This window comes from Podarcis bocagei (assembly GCF_964188305.1).
Source record: "Podarcis bocagei genome assembly, chromosome: 5".
Classification (NCBI taxonomy): Eukaryota; Metazoa; Chordata; class Lepidosauria; order Squamata; family Lacertidae; genus Podarcis; species Podarcis bocagei.
In genome coordinates, this window is record NC_138129.1 from 42,981,890 (window position 1) to 43,001,318 (window position 19,429).

The following is a 19,429-nucleotide window of genomic DNA, read 5'->3' on the forward strand; positions in this document are numbered from 1 at the left end:
GATAAACTCTGCAGTCATTCGAGGCAGAAGTCCCATCCAAAACTTCAAGCTTGCTGCCATCCAACTGCCTTTGCAAACTCCCCCCCCCCCCCGCATTAGGTGCTTCCTGCCTCCCACACCTTCTGCTACTTTTGAAGCTGGTCCAGAGTTTTTGTTTATCTCTGAACCCATTCCAGGGACGGAGAAATGCAATCAGCAGTGAGCGATGGGGAGAGGAAGGCGAGGTGGGGGGGAGCCTTCACCATTCGCTTCCCCTCGGCTGCTCATTTCAGCCTTCTTTCAAGCAGAAATTACTCACATTAATCAAGGGAGAGAATGTGTTTGCAGCCCTGCGAATCTGGTGCCGTGGAATCAAATTCCATCAGTGGCAGCGGGACGACAGGAGCCTCTATCTCTGCCACACATGGCCTAATAGAGCCATCACCGGAGGAAATTGGATGTGAGAATTCTCCCCAATAAATCTGCCCTTAAAAATACCAGATCTACATGACAAATGGATGCTCGTAACAGAAACCAGTTCAGATGTCCAGTGTGCCAAATCAGTATGGATCACCCTGGCATTGGCTAAGGCGGGGGGGGGGGAGAGGTTTTGCAGAGGAAGGGTCTTCTAAGTGGGATTGCGACAGGTTGCAAGAGGAGAAGGGGCACAGCAGTTTCCTTGATCACAGTGCAGGGTATAAGGATTTGGGGGTTTTGTTGCTAGGTTAGGTGTGTGGATTCTAGGATAATAACATAGGAGCCAGGACTTCTGGGGAATGTATTGCTGCTGAATTAAGAAACAGCTCTCAAACCTTTGTAGGGGGGGCATTTCCCTCCAGTCATTCCTCTCCCCACCTGGTTCGGGTCTTCAGCAGTCAGGTGCACATGTTGGCCTATACCTACCCATTCTCTAGGTTCGTTCCCAGAGGCACTATGAAGGTTCCTCACCCTGCTATAGTGCCCTGAATGTAGGTATTATGTTTGAATTTATTCACCTACCCCAGAACACTGAGACGGTACAGTGAGGCAACTTCGTTACATGCAAACAGCACTATTAAGTGCATTGTCCAAGATCACAGAGGGAGGAGGGATGGAGCCCTGTTACAGAGCAGCAAAAACAAAGAAGTGTCTTGTGGATTCGCAGATTTATCACGATGGACCAGAGCCCGCTTCATCAGAGTAAGGAACTGAATCCGACCTCTCTCTTTTTGCAGCTCTGTTTAGCAGACTATTTTTCTTCCATGACAAGAAGCAAGGGGAGTTAATGTCCCAGGTCTTGCTGCTTAATTATAAGCAACACTGTAGCTTCTGGCAAGTGCAGCCATCTTCCAGGCGTCCTGGTCTGTGCATTTATCCTGAGCTCTCTAGGTGCTTTGAAGGAGCTATAGTGTTGCCACTATCCGGGGGTGACAGCTGGTTTATTTTTAGTAGTGGGACTGGGAATAAGAGGGTTGATTTGCGCTTTGCCTTAGGGTGAGCCTTTTGCCTGTGTGAGGGAGACACTCATGTCGACTTGAAGGGATGATCTCACCATCTAAACATCTTCTGTGTACCAGGCGGAAAGGTCTCCAGCTGGGGCAAATTACTGTCACTCCTTTCAGATCAACAAAAGGATGGAGATTTACATCCTGCTCAGGAGATGCAGGTTTGAAGGCCAGAAAGGATAGTTTTGTAGTGGGTTGGATTAATCTGCTCAGTTGCCAAGGCCAGAGGATTTCCACCACCTAGTCACACTTGTGTGAAGTGTGTCTACTTGAGCTGCTGTGGTCTCTCTGGGTTAGGTTTATGGTGCTGTAATAGGGATGAGTGAATATGTCCATGTCAGTTTCTCCCTCATTTTTTCAATCTTAAATTGGGTTCTCCATATTTCTCCCATCAGTTTGTGAGTGGTTTTGGGTTTTTTAAAATAAAAAGTTCTCATGAAAATCAACCAGCATTTCAGCATTAATTTACATTAATTAACACACCACATTTTTGTTAGCAATTTTACCCAATGTACATACTGTTGCAAAGAAATTTTCCCTAATACAATGAGTTTTTCTATATTATTTTCAGTAATATTTGCATTTATATGCACACTTTACCCTTGTATATGCATTTTTATACACATTACTTGCCTGGAAAACTACATTGCAAAATCCATAGCAGTGCAAGTTTTGAAGGATTGCTGTGTTTCATTTTGCATATTGTGTGGATTAGGTAACTTCTTTAAATGTGAATGGAATCAAATTTCTTCCCCATCTCTTTCCAGTTAAAATGTCGGCACAATTTTCTTTTTTTAAAAAAGGCCCCTCCTCACAATCCAGCCCACCTCATAGTTTCATAGTTAATAATTAAATTGAGCTATTCATTTCCAGACTGGTTTCAGGCTTATCCCCCTTCACCTAGCCTGTTCCTAGGTTCCATCTCTTTGTCACACACTAGCGGGTGGGGCCATGCAGATGTCAACACTGGAAACAGCACCTTCTTCTGCATAGTTAATATTGCGCACTGAATGCTTGGGAACTGCGATATCCCCCACAGCAAAGTACAGCCCTGAAGGAACAAGATGGGACTGTGTACAATGAAGGAGAAAAACACATTTATTCTGCAATAAGCTAAGGGGTGAAAGCCCCCAGTCAGTTGTTATGTCTCTTGCAAGATATTACATTTTTCCAGCTTCTTCACCCCATTCAATAGGTGTCCACTTTGCAAGGAAGTCATAAAGGCAAAAACCTGCTCTGGCTTCTGCAAAGGTGTTAATCACTTTCTCCCACATCAGACTGCAAACTCGTCTTGCCATTGTTCTGAACAGTGCCCGCCCTGTACCCCTATCTATTCCTTTTCAACTGTGTCTGTGCCTGTGGAGCCACTGAATGCCTTCTGTTCTTTGCTTCATACCCAGCAGCACCAGATGATTGAATCTTGACCTTTATTGTTGTGCTTTATTAACTCTCTGTCTTATTGCGTGAGGACTGAGTACCATGGCAGGTGGACAGGGAGACAAATGCCATTTCCAGTGCATGCACATACCTGGGGGTTGTTGGACCACAAAACAAAAATTTCAGAGTGAGCTAGTGCTGTGGATTTCTCAAAGGTTTTCTGTTAAAGAGGCTTCCAGTTTTTTCTGCCTCATTCTCAGGGCACTTTAGAATGTCTTTAGACCGTCAGTGACTTTTGAGCTTGTTTTGTTGTTGCAAGGTGGCTGAGAGTGGCGTGTCTTTTTTTCTTTGGTGAAAGCCAGCAGTCACCAACACAGCACCCTCAAGCATGCATGCTCCTGCAGAGGCCTTCCCTAGGACTCGCAGGGTGCCTCTGCTACTGCTCAAATTAGGCTTGAAAGAAGCATCCTATTATAGTCAATAAGACAGGTTGTGGTTTGTGTTTGGTTGCGCTTTGAGGCCCCCAAGCCCTTCCCCCATAGGACTTCCGGGTTGGCGCGAACAGCTAATGGCGGATTCCCTCCGAGCTCCGGAGGGAATCGGCTCCGCTGGGAACGGGTCTTGCCGCGACGGCGACGCGGAGACCCTCAAAAACCGCAGGCGCGGATGCCTGCGGACCTGGTGACTCGGTGGGCACCTTAAGCGCCCCCCCGACCCACAAAGAGCCTTTTTAAAGGCTACGGAGAGGGTACGGAGAGTGGTGTGGTGCTGGGAGTAGACCGCTACCCCAGCGGAGCGGAGCCGTGTGCCATGGCTGAAGAGCGCTGACTTTTTTCCTTAAATTCGGACCCGAAAAGAAGCAACCCGTGAGTAGATTGGAATTCGGACTTTAAAATATCTAATTGTGAATTCGATACGACCGGGGGATGTGTCAAAGGGAAGTCCGCACCCCCCCTCCTGCAGACGATTTAAAGCAATAACAGGAGAACTAAGCTGGAGAGCCTACCCTTTTGGGGTGAGTTAAAAAGACATTAACTTTCACGATTTGATAAAAGAAGTTTTGAGCTGGAGTGTAAGAGTGGATTTTCAGAAGTTTTTATCTTGTTGTGTGCAACCCCCCCTCCCGGGCCCGGGAGCGTCCTGTCTCTGAGCCTGTTGAAGAGGAAAGGAGTTTGACAGCTGTCAAAGCTGTCAAACGGGCAATTTAAAGTAAAAAAGCTTGCTACTTAAGATCTCCCTGGACTAAATGTGATACAATTGAATTAAAGTGGTCGGAAACAAAGAAACAAAGAACGAGGTAAAGGACTGTTGGGAAAAGATTACTAAGTAACCAGATTCCCTCTAGGGGGAATTCTGAGACATTACAATGGCTGCGGATGGAATTTTACTAGCTGAGATAGAAAGAATGTTTTATCTTGTGGGAATTTTACAAGAGCAGAGTCTAGCTATGAATAAACAACTCACGACCTTGACTTCTGGAATAAGCAGCTCTGCTGAATGTTTTGAGGATTTGAATGAGAAAGAACCTGCAGCTGAATTGGAAGAGATATCTCAAGAAAGCACAGATGGAAAGTACCAACCAGAAGCCTACACATGTGGATTACAAACAAGAAAACCTTTGGATTATATGGATTACAAATCTGCAAAAGATGCTAAAGATGAAGGAGGAGGCCCCTGAAGTACTTGGAATTCAGGAACTTATAAGAAAGAAGAAATATGATTGGGGCCTCCGCTTTGAATATGAAGGACTGGTGGAACTTTTGCAGCAGTTGTCTTTAAGTTTCCCTGTGGGAAGAAAACCTGGCTTGATTGGGACAGAACTCCTTCGAGATCCGAAGACCAACATAAAGGACTACCAACAAAACCGGCGGAGAGGGACTGAAAGAGATTTAAAGGCCTCGGATGTGAGGAATCCAGGCTAAGAACTGTTATTGTGGACATGTACTTGGGAAGGGACGGAAACCGGGGATGGGAGGGGGGGGGAAACAGAACTTTAAAAACATTTATGATTTTTGGGTCTAGTCAATATGATTTATGTTTAATAAAAAAATGGGAAATCGATGGAAGGGAACTTGAGTCCAACTTAGGAAAGAACTTAATCTTTTATAAAAGATGTAATATTTACATGGTAAGAAGGGAAAATAATAACTTGCTGACATAATTATGGGAATTGGGATGTATGAAGGGGGGATGGGGGGAAGTCAAGGACCAAAGTTAAGAAAGTAAGATTTTTGAAATTATACATGTTTTTTGTTTTTGTCTTTTATGTGTGTGTTATGTCTTTATAAAATGTAAAAAACCAATAAAAATTTTATATATATATAAAAAAAACCAAGCCCTTCCCCCATAAATAATTTCACCCTGACACATAAATTTTAGCTTACGTTATTGGGCAAAATTTTAGGCCACAACTTTATTAATTACAGCAAAGTGAGCATTATTGTCTTAGGCATTGGCAACAGACTATAACTGACTCCTGCCTCTCTGGCTGGTAGTCTGAAAGGGTAAACACCAAATGAGGGAGCAACATCAATGAAGATCAACCGAAACTCACCCCGGGGTTCCTGTGGTCCTGGAATGGCCCTAGCCCCTCAAGCGGACTTCAGACGAGATCCAGGACCCCCAGATTCCTTTATCGGAATACCCCATTTCTGGAAGGGCAGTTGATGGCCGCACCTCCCCTCCCACATACTTCAATAAGCCAATGCCTAACTGCCAAACCTTACAAAGTTGTGATGATTGCTAAGGGGGTAGGCGAAAACCAAGTGGCTACAGCCAATCTGCCCAATGGAAAAAATTCCTACCCAGCCCCTGCTCCAAAGCAGGCGACCCAATCCAAAGCAAGGCCAAAGACCTAAAATTAGGGAGGTAGGGCGGATGTTAAGCATCGTGAAGCAAGTGCCCCCAATCACATCGCGCGGCTGCTTTTATAGGCCTTGGGAATCACGCCGCTCGCCCTGATTGGCCAAAACAGCCTGGCGCAATCCCAGGGCCTAACGGTTAAGGCTTGGGCCACACCTAGCTACAACCCACCCTACAGGGGTGTCCTGGGGACCCAAGTGCAACCAGGACCCTCATTAAGGAGGATCCCATTTGCGCTTTGAGGCCCCCAAGCCCTTCCCCTGTAAATAACTTCACACTGACACATAAATTTGTGTTTGGCTGTGGACTACTTCCTATGTTAAGAATGGTTGAATTGCCCTCATGACAGCAGAACCGGGTGGGAACCTGTGTAGCTACTAGGGCCTACCCTGGTATCCCTGATTGCAGTTTGTGCATTGCCCGTGATATTTCTCCAGTTTGCAAATATCCCCACAGACTCAGAAAGGGTTGGCGACCCCTTCAGTAAACGTTTCAACAACACTCTCCCGCTTCTCAGTCATCCTTAGTTGAAAAAGCCCCATGGGTGGAGTTAACACAGGAAGGCTTGCCCTGGTTTTTAACTGAGGGGCAGGAGTGTAAAGTGAGATGATTTGTAGAACGGGAGAAAAGGTCACTCAGGAGCATCCCTCAGCTACCCCATAAATAAGCACGACAAAACCCTTTCATCCCACGTATGAGAATTTCACCAAAATTTTCTCTCCTGTTTGGAGATTGCCTGATGCAATTTCTTTCTCATTAATGATGGAGAACGGTTGTGTGTGTGTGTGTGTGTGTGTGTGTGTGTGTGTGTGTGTGTTTGGCACTAGCAGGATTTGTCACTGGATGGGATCAAAGAAACAAAGATCTCTGTCCTCTTCAGCAAAATCTTATTGGGTAATTGTAAGCAGTCTGACACAAAATGCATGATGCTGTCTTCTTAGATGTTATTAAGGCCCCTTTCATGCGTTATGCATATGAAAGTGTTTCCATGAGGGAAAGCAGGACCCTGCTCTCCACCTTGCCCCCAGCATTGTTCCGCTTTCCACCAGTGCCCCTTGATGTCTGTACCAGACCCATAGCTATGGGGAGGCTAGCCGGGATTTTTGTCTCAGGTGAAGCCTCCAGAGGGGTGCCATTGAGGCTCCCAGCCTGTGTGTGTGTACACAAATGCACATGGGTGTGTGTGTGCCAAACCGGTTCTTTGACCTGGGTGAAAAAAAGCCTAGTTTTGCCCCTGGTCTGCACTTTGAGCATGGAAATCTGAAGAGGGGAAGCCTTGCTACTTCTGTTTCTGTGTGATCTGGAATACAGCCCTCACAGGGTTGGAGATGCATAGAGCTCTATGTACATAGGCCCCACTTCTTCCGATGTCTATACTGAGGGCAAGTGGCACAGCCCTCTTCCTCTCCATTGCATGAATCTCCCTTCCTACGTCTGCTGCACCAAGGGGGTTTCAGACCACATCCAGAGAGTAGCTTCCTCCAGAAATCACAGCTCTACATGAGAAAGGGAATCTGGCTTTTCTGCCAAAGTGGTACCTGCCAACTAACACAGCGGTGTTTCTGCTTGCTTCTTTTTTTTGCTAGTAACTAGTTTAGGCTGTGTTATCTGTGCTTTCAGGGATCAGCATAGATTGTATGCAGCTAATGGTGCATTGGTTCCATGCGCTTGGGACTTTCACAAGCCTCCCGGAAAAAGCAAAGACATTTTCACAGCAAATAGAAATGAAAACAGGTAAAAGTTCAGATAATGGAGGCATATAATTTGGACAAGAAAATTGGCTTCCAGGTGGAAAAATCAAAATTAGAAACAGAACTGTTAGAACCTAAAACTAAGATTTTGTCAAAGGTGTATAACTTGCTGTTGAAATGGAATACTCAGGATGAAACGGTGAAATCTGCTATGACTAAATGGGCACAACATGTTGGACATAACATTATGTTTGCTGACTGGGAACAGTTGTGGACCACAGGTGTGAAATTTACGGCATGTAATGCCCTAAGAGAGAATATTATGAAAATGATTTACAGGTGGTACATGACACCAGTCAAGCTTGCAAAAATCTATCACTTGCCCGATAATAAATGTTGGAAATGTAAAGAAACTGAAGGTACATTCTTTCACCTTTGGTGGACGTGCCCAAGGATTAAGGCTTTCTGGGAGATGATATATAATGAACTGAAAAAGGTATTTAAATGTACCTTCTTGAAGAAACCAGAGGCCTTTCTCCTGGGCATGGTCGACCAATTGGTGCCAAAGAAGGATAGAACTTTCTTTATGTATGCCACAACAGCAGCAAGAATACTTATCGCAAAGTATTGGAAGACACAAGATCTACCCACCCTGGAAGAATGGCAGATGAAGGTGATTGACTATATGGAATTGGCAGAAATGACTGGCAGAATCCGAGACCAGGGAGAAGAGTCGGTGGAAGAAGATTGGAAAAAGTTTAAAGACTATTTACAGAAATATTGTAAAATTTATGAATGTTAGAATGATGTTGGATAGAAACTAAGTGGTTTATAGCTGTAATGTTATAAGGGAATATGAGAAAATGAACTATTAATAGGTAAAAATCCAATGCTAAAATATTTTAAGATTGAAGATCAGGATAAACAAAGAGGGGAGGGATTTACTGAACCAACAAACTGAACTGGAATACAGAAAAGGGAGGCGTGAGGAGGTCCGGGAAATAAGCAAATGAAAGATAAGTTATTGAAAGATTGAATTGTTTTTAACTATTTTTATTTTGTATTTTTCTTTTTTCTTTTTCTATTTTGTAATATTTTGAAAACCTTAATAAATATCTTAAAAAAAGAAAGAAAAGAAAACAGGTAAAAGTAATCAGGGAACCAGAACAGGCTATAGCTCCCTGTCAGGTGTAAACCCAGGTTTATTGGCCTGTAATGTGTGAAACAGCCAGCTGTAAGCCAGCCCCAGCGCCCCTGTGTTGCAGATATTAGTGTTTGTTTTGTCCTTCAGTGTTACCTTTCAGACGCTTCCTGCACATGTTGGGCTTCTTCTCACATTGTGGACTGTTAATATGGGTCAGGTGAGTCCAATTCTGACTCATATTTTTTCACCTTTGAGGGCATCAATTTCATAGTTGGAACCATGTGGAAGAGGAGCAGCCTGTCTGCCAATGGTGCTTGGGTGCCGGCCACATTCAGGGAGATGAAATGCAAATTGCCTTAATTATGCAAAATATAATTATATAAAATCAAAATTACATGAAACGGAATTATGCACCTTAGCTGCATCCCTCCAGCTCATGACAGATTTCAGATATGCTTCTCTGTGCAGAACAAGTTGCCCATTGCTGCATTAAACTCCCAGGTTCTTTCTGTTATTTAAAAATTAAATTTTCCCCATGGAGGTTTAGAAGTATTAAACAAAAAAGGGAGGGGAGTGGAAGGTCCCAATATGTTTGGAGTCCCAGGATTCCAAAATCTGAGGAACTACATTTTTAGATGATACATATCAGATGTGCTGCTTCTGCAAACCACATCCAGTACACTAGAAGAACACCTTTTTAAAAATAAAAACAATTTTTTCCAGCCAGCTGAAGTAGAATTGGCCTTGTCTTTCATTCCCAGATGCTCTGGGAACCCTAAAATTTTGTATGGTGAGTACTATCCACTCCTCACCCTTCACCACACTCTACATCACACACACACACACACACACACACACACACACACCCCACACACCTACCTAGGGAAATGAGAGTCAGCTGTGATTCTTTGAATCTTTTAGCAGCACATGATACCATAGTGGTAGCAATTTCATCATTATATTAGCTGTAAAGTAAACTTGTGCCACCAGGTTTAAATCTGAGACCATGAGGACTAGAAACTAGGATTTAAAAAAATTATAAAGCTGAAATCTGGGCCCATTTAGCACACATGCTAACTTATACATGCAGAGTCCCAAGTACTGTCAACAAATCTAAAATTTGACAAATAATTTGACACACACACAAATTCATGAAGAGGCACTCAGACACCTTGCACAATTCTGAACCATCTAACATAACCGTATCATATATTTGTTGGCAGTACTCCAATAACTGACCCAGCACAGTTCCCTTAGTGAGGTACAGCTAAACATAGTCACATACTGCTGATGAGAGGAAAGTGTGTGTGTGTGTGTGTTTAAAGAGAGAGAGGAGTGAATGTGCCTCTGGGAGCGAAGGCCCCATTCCCACAGGCAATACCAGAGGTGGGGTCTACTTGCTAAAGCCTGACAGGCAGCTTGCTGGCCGCAAGGGAATATTGATTACTTTTACAGTGTAAACTGACAGAGCCTATTTGGATGATGTAATGAAGACAGATGATTCTGGTCTCCTCTCTGCTCAGCTTGGAGGAGGAGCTGAGGAGGGGGAAAGGAATCATCAATCAGATCCTGAAGACACACTCCATCGCTTTCTCCACCTTTGCTCCCCCCGCCTGGTCCCTTTCTCCCATCACATTCCCCCAGGCCTCTTTGTTCACACCTCTAGGCTATTCCGCACCCCTCCCTCCCTTAACCTTCTTTTCCATTGCAGCTCATTTTCTCAGAAATGAGCCGGCTCCGTATTAATTGCCCTGCCTTCACTAATGCAACAGCCGCTGATCATTCCGTTCTCATTAGTGCAGTCTCTGCCCGTGTCTCTGAGAGCTGGGGGAAGCCATTCAAACCCCTTTTTAATAAGCAAAGAGATGAAACAAGGTATGGCTACTGAACGACTAACCCAAGACCTCACAGCACATGTGTGTGAGAAAGAGGACAGGGATCTGAACTGATGTCCACTGTGGATCTTGCTCCTGCAGGAAGTAATGATGGCCACCACCTTGGATGGCTTTAAATGGGGATTAGACACATTTGTGGACTTTCAATGGCTATGTCCTTTCTCCACTGTTGGAGGCAGTATTAGTTGCTGGGAATCAGAAGTGGAGGGAGTGCTGTTGCACTCAGGTTCCACTTTTGGGATTCTCATGGTCATCTGCTTGGCCACTGTGATAACAGGATGCTTGACTAGGTAGCCCATTGGTCTGATCTAGCAAGGCTTCCCTTGTGTTTGTGTATAACCTAGATGCCACCTTATTTTTGACCAGTGGCCTTTTTCTTCACTACTTTGTCACCAATCCCCCTCCCATAAGTGTATATGTGTTGTTTGTTTAATAATAGAAATGATTTATAGCAGGGGTCAGCAAACTTTTTCAGCAGGGGTCCGGTCCACTGTCCCTCAGACCTTGCTGGGGGCTGGACTATATTTTGAAAAAAAATATATGAATGAATTCCTATGCCCCACAAATAACCCAGAGATGCATTTTAAATAAATATGTAAAAAACATGCTGATTCCCAGACCGTCCACTGGCTAGATTGAGAAGGCGATTGGGCTGGATCCGGCCCCCGGGCCTTAGTGTGCCTACCTATGATTTAAAGCCTGTGTTTCCACACTAGATGCCAAAGTCAGCTAACATCAATATACAGTGGTGCCTCACAAGACGAAATTAATCCGTTCCGTGAGTCTCTTCGTCTAGAGGTTTTTTCGTCTTGCGAAGCAACCCTATTAGCGGCTTAGCGGCTATTAAAGGCTTAGCAGATTAGCGGCTAAAAGGCTATTAGCGGCTTAGTGGCTTAGAAAAAGGGGGGAAAGCGGAATAAAATCAGAACACTCGCAAGACGTTTTCGTCTTGCAAAGCAAGCCCATAGGGAAAATCGTCTTGCAAAGCAGCTCAAAAACGGAAAACCCTTTCGTCTAGCGGGTTTTCCGTCTTGCGAGGCATTTGTCTTGCGGGGCACCACTGTAAACGCAAAAACACACAGCAAAATGAATGAATAAAAAGTAGAAGATTTGGGGAAATGTCCCCTAGTTCAGTGGTAGATCACCTGGTTGCATGCAGAGGATGGCGGGTTTTAAACCGCTGCCAATCATTGCCGATAAAACTGGACTAGATGGGCCAGTGATATTTCACAAGGATAATCTATACCACAAACAAAGTGAGGAGAGGAAAGGTGGCCTTCAACAGGAAAGAGGAGAGTTCCCCACCCTTGGTGTAAATAATGGGGAAAAGATGGCTCTACCCTCTCTTGGAAACTATTGTCTGTTTCCAGCTTAATGAGGAGATGGGAAGAACTGGAGTAATGGTGACACCCCTGTTCCACTGTCCTGTGCAACGTGCACATTAATTTCTGGAGCTACTGCCCAATTAATACCTAGGGTGGGTGGAAGGGGTGTGCCTTCAAGTTGGACGGCTGTTCTGCAAGACAAAACCTGCTAAGGATTCTGCAGCTTATACTGTGGGGGAGACCGATTCTGAAATCTGCCTTTCCTTCCATTTGTGATGGTCAGTACTGAATGCCAGGGATGCATACGTGACTCAGATAATGTCAACCACATTGGTGTTCTGCAGTGCAACTTAGGGCACACCTTTTCCTTCCAATTTATGATGCAGAAAGAACTATTATTCATTACTTGCTATCAGCTTCTACCATGCATGACTGTTAGGACTGAAATTGCATTCCAGCTTCTCCCCGGTTGCCTGGGCTTCCTGATTTCAAAAAGACACATGGGAAAAGTTACTTTATGGTGTCTTCCCCTGAGTTTTATTTGAAGTGTGGGAAGCTGGAGCAGCAAGGACTCCTGAGAGCAGCATACTTAGTGATTTTGTTTTTAAGTTCATCTTGGAGTGCTGGACTAGGACCTGCAAAACCAGGCTTCCAGTCCTCACTTGGCCAAGGAGCTCACTGGGTGACTTTGGGGCAGTCATTGTCTCTCAGCCTAACCTACCTCACAGGGTTGTTGTGGAGATGAGAATAAGTGTGTTTGCCACCTTGAGCTCTTTGGAGAAAAGGCAGGATATAAATGTAACAGCAAGTAAATAACAGTGGCAGGCCAACTGTATTATGAGGATGGGGCACTGAAAATTCATGCCATGTGTCACATTAGTGACCTCTAGGAGCAGGGAAAACTTCATAGGGGATTTCTTAAAGGCCTGGATACCTCTGTCCGTTGTATGCAGGGATTAGGATGCTGCTATATCTGTGACACACAACACTGCTACTAAAGCGGAATTATAAAACCAGACGGTTAAATATCTCTCCATTGCAGCTCCTGTTTCAAATAGAGAACAACTAAATATTCATAGACAACTTTCAATCAATCTGATAGCTCTACTGAATTTTCATGGTGCTTCCATCAAGAACTTTAAGTTCAGATCTGCCTCATATGTGCTCATGAATGATGCTTCTGAAAATACCATTATGTTTGCAAATGCTGCTTTTGAAGTTCACAGAGGTGCAATAATTTTGTTGCTCATTAGCTCTCATAGTATTTGAGATGCTTTAATCTGGTCTAGCTGAATGGTTAATTCAGTGTCTACATCTGATTACTTTGGGGACACACAGTCTTGATTATGTACTTTGTGGTAGCTTGACTCCATCTCAGGTGTGCTATGAATACAAAAACAACCTGCCCGCCTTGATTCTAGGTGATGGGAAGTTCTGAAAGAAAATGAATAGGCCACAATTTAGATTTGGGTACTTGGCAAAGAAAACCACAAACTGCACATCTGTACAGCACATTAAACCTCTGACTGGCATAGTATCTTAAATTATATTCAAATTAGCTAATATCTGTGCAAATAAAAGACTTTGACTATTTTATTTAGCCATTGTTACAGCAGATTCTTGGATCAGCTGCAGAGGGGTATCCAGTGTTGTTGGACTCCAGCTCCCATCAGTCCCCGCAGTCTGTGGTCAGAGATCATGGGATCTGTAGTCCAACAACATCTGGAAGGCACGGCCATATTGGCTACCCCTGGTCTGCTATAGGCTCACTCAGATGGTGATTTGCTTCCCATATTGCTGGTCTGGTGTCACAAGCAATGAATTGTGTTTACTTCAGGTCACATGGTATAATTCAGTTGAGAACCTGCTAGTGGAGAGTTTAAGGAAGTTTCAGAGTGAGTCCCTTCACTGAATTCCTGCTCTTTCATTCTTGTCTTGTGAATTTAGTTGATCCACCATTGTACCTTCACTATTGTGTCCATCATGACTTCTGTGCCCTTGGTGCATCAAGCAAAGTGGCAGGTGTCGAAGGGTGTGTTTGTGTGTGTTCAGATGAGACCTTTTCAGAAAGGCATTACAAAAGAGAAGAGGTGCTGCAAGCCAGCTCACTGAGAAACATGAGACATGTAGACAACAAAATACTATGGATAGAGTAAGAGGTCAAAGAACACATCATCTTGCCAGCCCTGCGTTGTTGTGGAAGTGTTTCTGGTGAGCATCTGGAAAGTGATGTGGCATGATAGCACAATATCCTTCCTCCTACTGGAAGTGTGGCTCCAGTTCTTTCCTTCAATAATACCAAATTTGTGTAATTGTGGCTATGAAATCACACGTTCTTACATAATTTTAATACCTTTCTGCAGTGCACTGGGTCGACGGTGGCAGCGGGGGGAGGGGGGCAGGGAGAATAAGCTTGAGATAGAGTTGTGAACTCACCAGGTCCAGAACTGTGATACAGCTGTGCTGAGTTCTAGGAGAGGGTACCATACAAGTTAACTAAGTTAAGGCATGAATGAGCAGATAGAAGAAAGTTACTTAAAGGGCTATTTTTCCAGCCAGAACTCACCAGAACTCAGTTCCGGCACTTCTCAGGTGGACGCCATTGCCATTTTAAGAGAACGAAGGAGATGTTTATGGTGAGTTCTAGCACCTCTTTTCCTAGAAAAATAGCACTGGTTACTTCTATTCTGATTCCACTATATTTTGGATGCATCAAGCTGGGGGGGGGGGCTGTATGGGGTGGGGTAGCACCTCTCTGGTGGGGGACACATCATGCTGTTTCTGAGGTAGTTTGTCTACTTTTGGTCCCCACCCTTCACTCAACCCTCATCTGTGGCTCCTAGAAGCTGCCAGCATGCAACAGCGACCACATCCCAGGAATGGTTTGATTGGCTGGCTATACCAGGTGAGGGCAGCTGATGGGTCTCAAACCTTCGGTGAGTTAGGGACTGCCCCTGCATGTGAAGATGGGTTGAGCAGACAAGACTAATAGTGGGTCCAGTCAAGAAGGTGGTTTCTGCATGTGCTGTAGGGAGAAGTGAGGGGCAGATGGGGCTTGTCAACTTGGGAAGGTAGCCCATCTAGGAGAAGGAAAACTCTGATCCTAAACCTCCACTGCCTTGTGGGATATCTTTGGGAGGAAAAAAAGGCTAAGGAAGGCTTACACTAGCGGTTCTCAACCTGTGGGTCCCCAGATGTTTTTGGACTACAACTCCCATCATCCCTAAGCTCTGGCTTTGCTAGCTAGGGGTGATGGGAGTTGTAGTTCAATAACATCTGGGGACCCACAGATTGAGAAAGGCTGGCTTACACAAATCCAGAGTGGAGTCCCTAAGATGGCTGGATGGTGCCTTGTATGACTCCTTCTGGCCACTCCTGCAGCCAAGCTGGTGCCAAACATATTGCTCTGCTTTCCTTTGGACCACAACAGTGAGGCTGAGAGGACGATCTTGTCATCTGGGCAGCTCAGGAGCTCCATACACACTGCCCAGTCTTGTGCCCTGGGGAGGTCACTTTGATGCTGCTAAAGCAGCAGTTTGGCTTCACCCCAGAGGCACACTCCATGGTCTCTTGGATGTCAGCATGAAGGATCAGTCAAGAGACAGTTCAGCAGGATACAAGCATGGGCGGAGGAAGGGGGTGCAGTAGGGACAGTCTCCCCGGGTGTCACCACTGAGGGGGGTGACAAAATGCTGGGCGGCACTCACCACGGGGCTTGCAGCGTGCCCGAGCCATTCATCTCTCTTGGGAGTGACGCGGTGACTTGGGCGCTCTCAGGCTCTGCGCTGCCCCAAACGGTCTGCCCGCCACCTCCCCCTCCGCTGTAGGGCGGCTGAGTGGGAGCAGGCAGGCAGACTCCACGGAGCATCCTGCCCCGGCTCGCCCCGCCCCACATGCTGCCCCAGGCGCCCAATTGGCTTGCTGTGCAGCTTGATACAAGATTTTACATTGGAAAAGAGGGCTGTGAACTGAACATCAAAAGCAGACTGCTGGGTGAAATGTGTCAATGAGTCCCTTTACTTCTGCAGTTATCAGTACCAAATCTCACAAAACAAGCTGTGCCATTTTGGATGCACCCAAAAGTGCCAGAGCCCCTTTTGCAGAGTTCTGCATGTATCTAAATTTCTCTTTCCTATCATTTCCTTTGGGTCTATGGGATACCAATATTCTGCATGTGCTCTGGAGATAGTGAGATCTGTAGATACAGCCACCAGTGGCAATCATACTAGAGTCTAGACACTAGATAAGCAGCAAACTATATCTCCAAACTGTATTCACCTCTTTGCCAGGTGAGTCATAGGCAGAGCCCTCCATCTCTGGGTAGATCAGCCTGGTTCTGCAGAACTGGACTCCTATTGCAAAACATTTCTTAATGGCAATTCACTTCATGAAAAGAATTACAGAAGCAAATCTTCGGCGGCACAGTTATTTTTAGTGACCATTCATCCACTAAGAACAAAAGTTCTGTCAAGCTCCATTGTGAGGATCATGCAAATGAAAGCCACCAAGCCAAATAATAACAATAATAATTTTTTTAAAAAGAAGCCCAGCTAGGAACAAAGTCAAAAAGAAAGATCAAGAGCACACAATGTTTGTACCATCATTGCTGCTTCTGAAAGTTGCACAGATGCTGGCGGGTGGAAGGGGGAGCGGTGGCTTCTGTTTTTCTGCCCAGCCTAATAAGGAAAGACCCCAGTGTGCATCACTCAGTCCTGAGTGCTCACAAGAACACCTTTATGTGGACTGATACATTTCAAAGAAGGACCAAATCCTAGATTCCAATCAGGTCCTCTTCCCATCTTCAACTCCAGAAAAGTGATTTGGATGACCTGTCCTTTAAACAGTCCCCCACATATCTTGTCACTCTTTATAAGCCTTATAAGCTACCTGGAGTACTGTGTCCAGTTCTGGGCACCACAGTTCAAGAAGGACACTGACAAACTGGAACGTGTCCAGAGGAGGGCAACCAAAATGGTCAGAGGCCTGGAAACGATGCCTTATGAGGAGCGGCTAAGGGAGCTGGGCATGTTTAGCCTGGAGAAGAGGAGGTTAAGGGGTGATATGATAGCCATGTTCAAATATATAAAAGGATGTCACATAGAGCTGAAAAGAAAAAAAAGGATGTCACATAGAGGAGGGAGAAAGGTTGTTTTCTGCTGCTCCAGAGAAGCGGACACGGAGCAATGGATCCAAACTACAAGAAAGAAGATTCCACCTAAACATTAGGAAGAACTTCCTGACAGTAAGAGCTGTTCGACTGTGGAATTTGCTGCCAAGGAGTGTGGTGGAGTCTCCTACTTTGGAGGTCTTTAAGCAGAGGCTTGACAACCATATGTCAGGAGTGCTCTGATGGTGTTTCCTGCTTGGCAGGGGGTTGGACTCGATGGCCCTTGTGGTCTATTCCAACTCTATGATTCTATGATTCTATGATCCTAGTCTGTGGTTGCAAATTGCCACCTCAGAAACGGACCTCAAGGGAAGCCAAAGTGCTGGTGGTGAACAATAGATGGCTAGCTACATTTTATAAAGGAGGCGCTGCTCTTTGAGACACAGAATACAATCTGTAATTTCCTGTTGTGTTGAAATCATAAAATAAATTGAGAGTTGTGATTTTTAAAATCTGGTCGCAGGGAGACAGAAATAATATAGTGTGTGTGCCTGAGGGAGAGAGACTGCAAATTAATTTGGTGCTTTTTCACTTTAGAATTAATTAGGTTCTTAATTGAGCTTCCTAACTGGGTAATAATGCCCAGATCCAGGAGCCTGCCTTAGCAGAAGGTAACAGTGTGGAACTGTGCGGTGAATGTAAAGATCTCATCATAACACCATTGATGCAGAAGTCTTGCCTGCGCTGCGGGCCAATGAGGAGAGAGCAAGGGATGGGGAATAATGTATTCAATAACCTCACTTTCAGGTTGCAAAGCTCCTTTCCATAGCCTATGCCGGAGGGAGGGAGGCCTCTTCATATGCACTCGTCCAAGGGCTTCCCTCCCCCCTTCCTTACACACACACACACACACACACACACACACACACACACACACACACACTTCCCTTACAATTAGGAAGATACCTATTCAACACTGCTCTTATTGCTAGGCTTTGTCTCTCTGTCCTTTCTTTGCTAGCAAGCTCTATCCTGAGTCAATCGGTGTTCTTGCGCTCAACGGTTTGGTTAGTTGCTTTTGTGTTATCTCTGCCCAAGAATTCCAGCTCTGCTGAAGTCTTGAAATTAAGGCACCAGGGAAGAAATCACATAAAGGAGGCGAGAGGAGGGAAAAGTAAGGCAGTGTTCTTCTCTTTCTTTGTTTAAAGTCTTGTCTGGTGGAAGAAAGCATGAGTGACAATTTTGTGAATGTGTGTGCACTGTGTACTATATGATGTTACACTGTATCTCTGTGGTTTTTTTTTTTTGTGTGTGTAGCCCTTTATTCTTATTTTAAGCAATGAATCGAATGCCATGCCTGTGAATGATAATCATACGTTCTCATTTACGCACACACCCATTTGTTTGAATAGTGTTTTGTTATACCTGCAATCAGTATGTTCACATAAATCTGTGGATCGTTGATGAATAAGAGGAGATATATTGTCATTCCCAAGAAAGTCACCCTAAGTGGATGCGAAGACAAGTAGCTGCATGTGGATAGGGTCTTAAACATACCCATATGTCTGCAGTGGAAAGATAAATAATGTGCATATGCACACACAATAAATCCTATTGGATCAGAGCTCTTTGGCTCAATTTAGATTTGTTTTAAATATAAGACAATTGTATGCAGGCATATGGGACCATTTGCTTATAATATGTTTACTTTTGCTCATGGTTGGACACTATGTCCTTTTCGGATAATAGTTTTATAGGAGTGTGTGTATATGTGCGGGCTACTAAAATGAATTTGTTTTTAATAAGCTGTCAACTTTTTGATTTTTTTTGCACTCTATACATATCTTGTTTATATGCTACAAAGAAAATTATTATGTCTGCATGATTAAAATGCTGCTGCCATGTGTGAAGTATGCATGCCTTTATAACCATAAGTTTATTTCTGTAGAGACAGGCAACATATATTAGGTATGTTGCTCTTACATACATTTCTTAGAAGTTATTTCGAAATGAATGCAGTTGACTTTAGACTGAGGTGTGCTCATGGAATCAGCCCAATCAGGCACAAGTCCTTGCTTATTGTCAACTGCCATCTGTGTGTATGAGTGAAACCTTTGTTTTTTCTGATGCCATTTGCAACTACCGGTAACTGATGGCTGCCTGTATATTTGTGTGATCAGATAAAAAGTTCCTTAATCTGTTGCAGTCAAGTATCCCTCTTTGACTGCAGGCGAAAGGGAAAGACACACGGTTAGTAATTACATCTCTTTAAAGGAGTGTGACCTGAACAATAGATAATGGTAGGTAGTTTGATTTTATTTTAAAAGTAGCATGTCTTTGGTTACAGTTACAGAGAAGGGTGATGACCACCTCAAAAATGCGACATTGTGCTAAGCAAAAGCTAGAACTCCTGTGTAGCAACTGAGATTTTTTAAAGGAAGTCTTTATGAAGCCCAATCAACAGGCATAAACAGGAAAGATGAATTAATTCTCGGAACGGAGAACCTTGATTAAAGTCATTTAGTTATTATAATTACTTCAAGGGTGTACATAAAGATGCACTCT

General features: G+C 44.4%; 1 protein-coding gene across 4 annotated transcripts in view; it reads left to right on the forward strand.

Annotated features, from left to right (window-relative positions):
• Positions 1 to 19,429, forward strand: part of BLACAT1 (BLACAT1 overlapping LEMD1 locus) — an 81,702-nt gene that overhangs the window by 8,121 nt on the left and 54,152 nt on the right. For 2 of the 4 annotated variants that reach the window (XR_014008017.1, XM_081193599.1), the window contains exon 1: positions 17,697 to 18,038. The exons of the other annotated variants lie outside the window; for them this stretch is intronic. The gene's annotated coding sequence lies outside the window, so the exon portion shown is untranslated. Of the gene's footprint in view, positions 1 to 17,696; positions 18,039 to 19,429 lie in introns of those variants that run through there. 4 annotated transcript variants of the gene reach the window in all.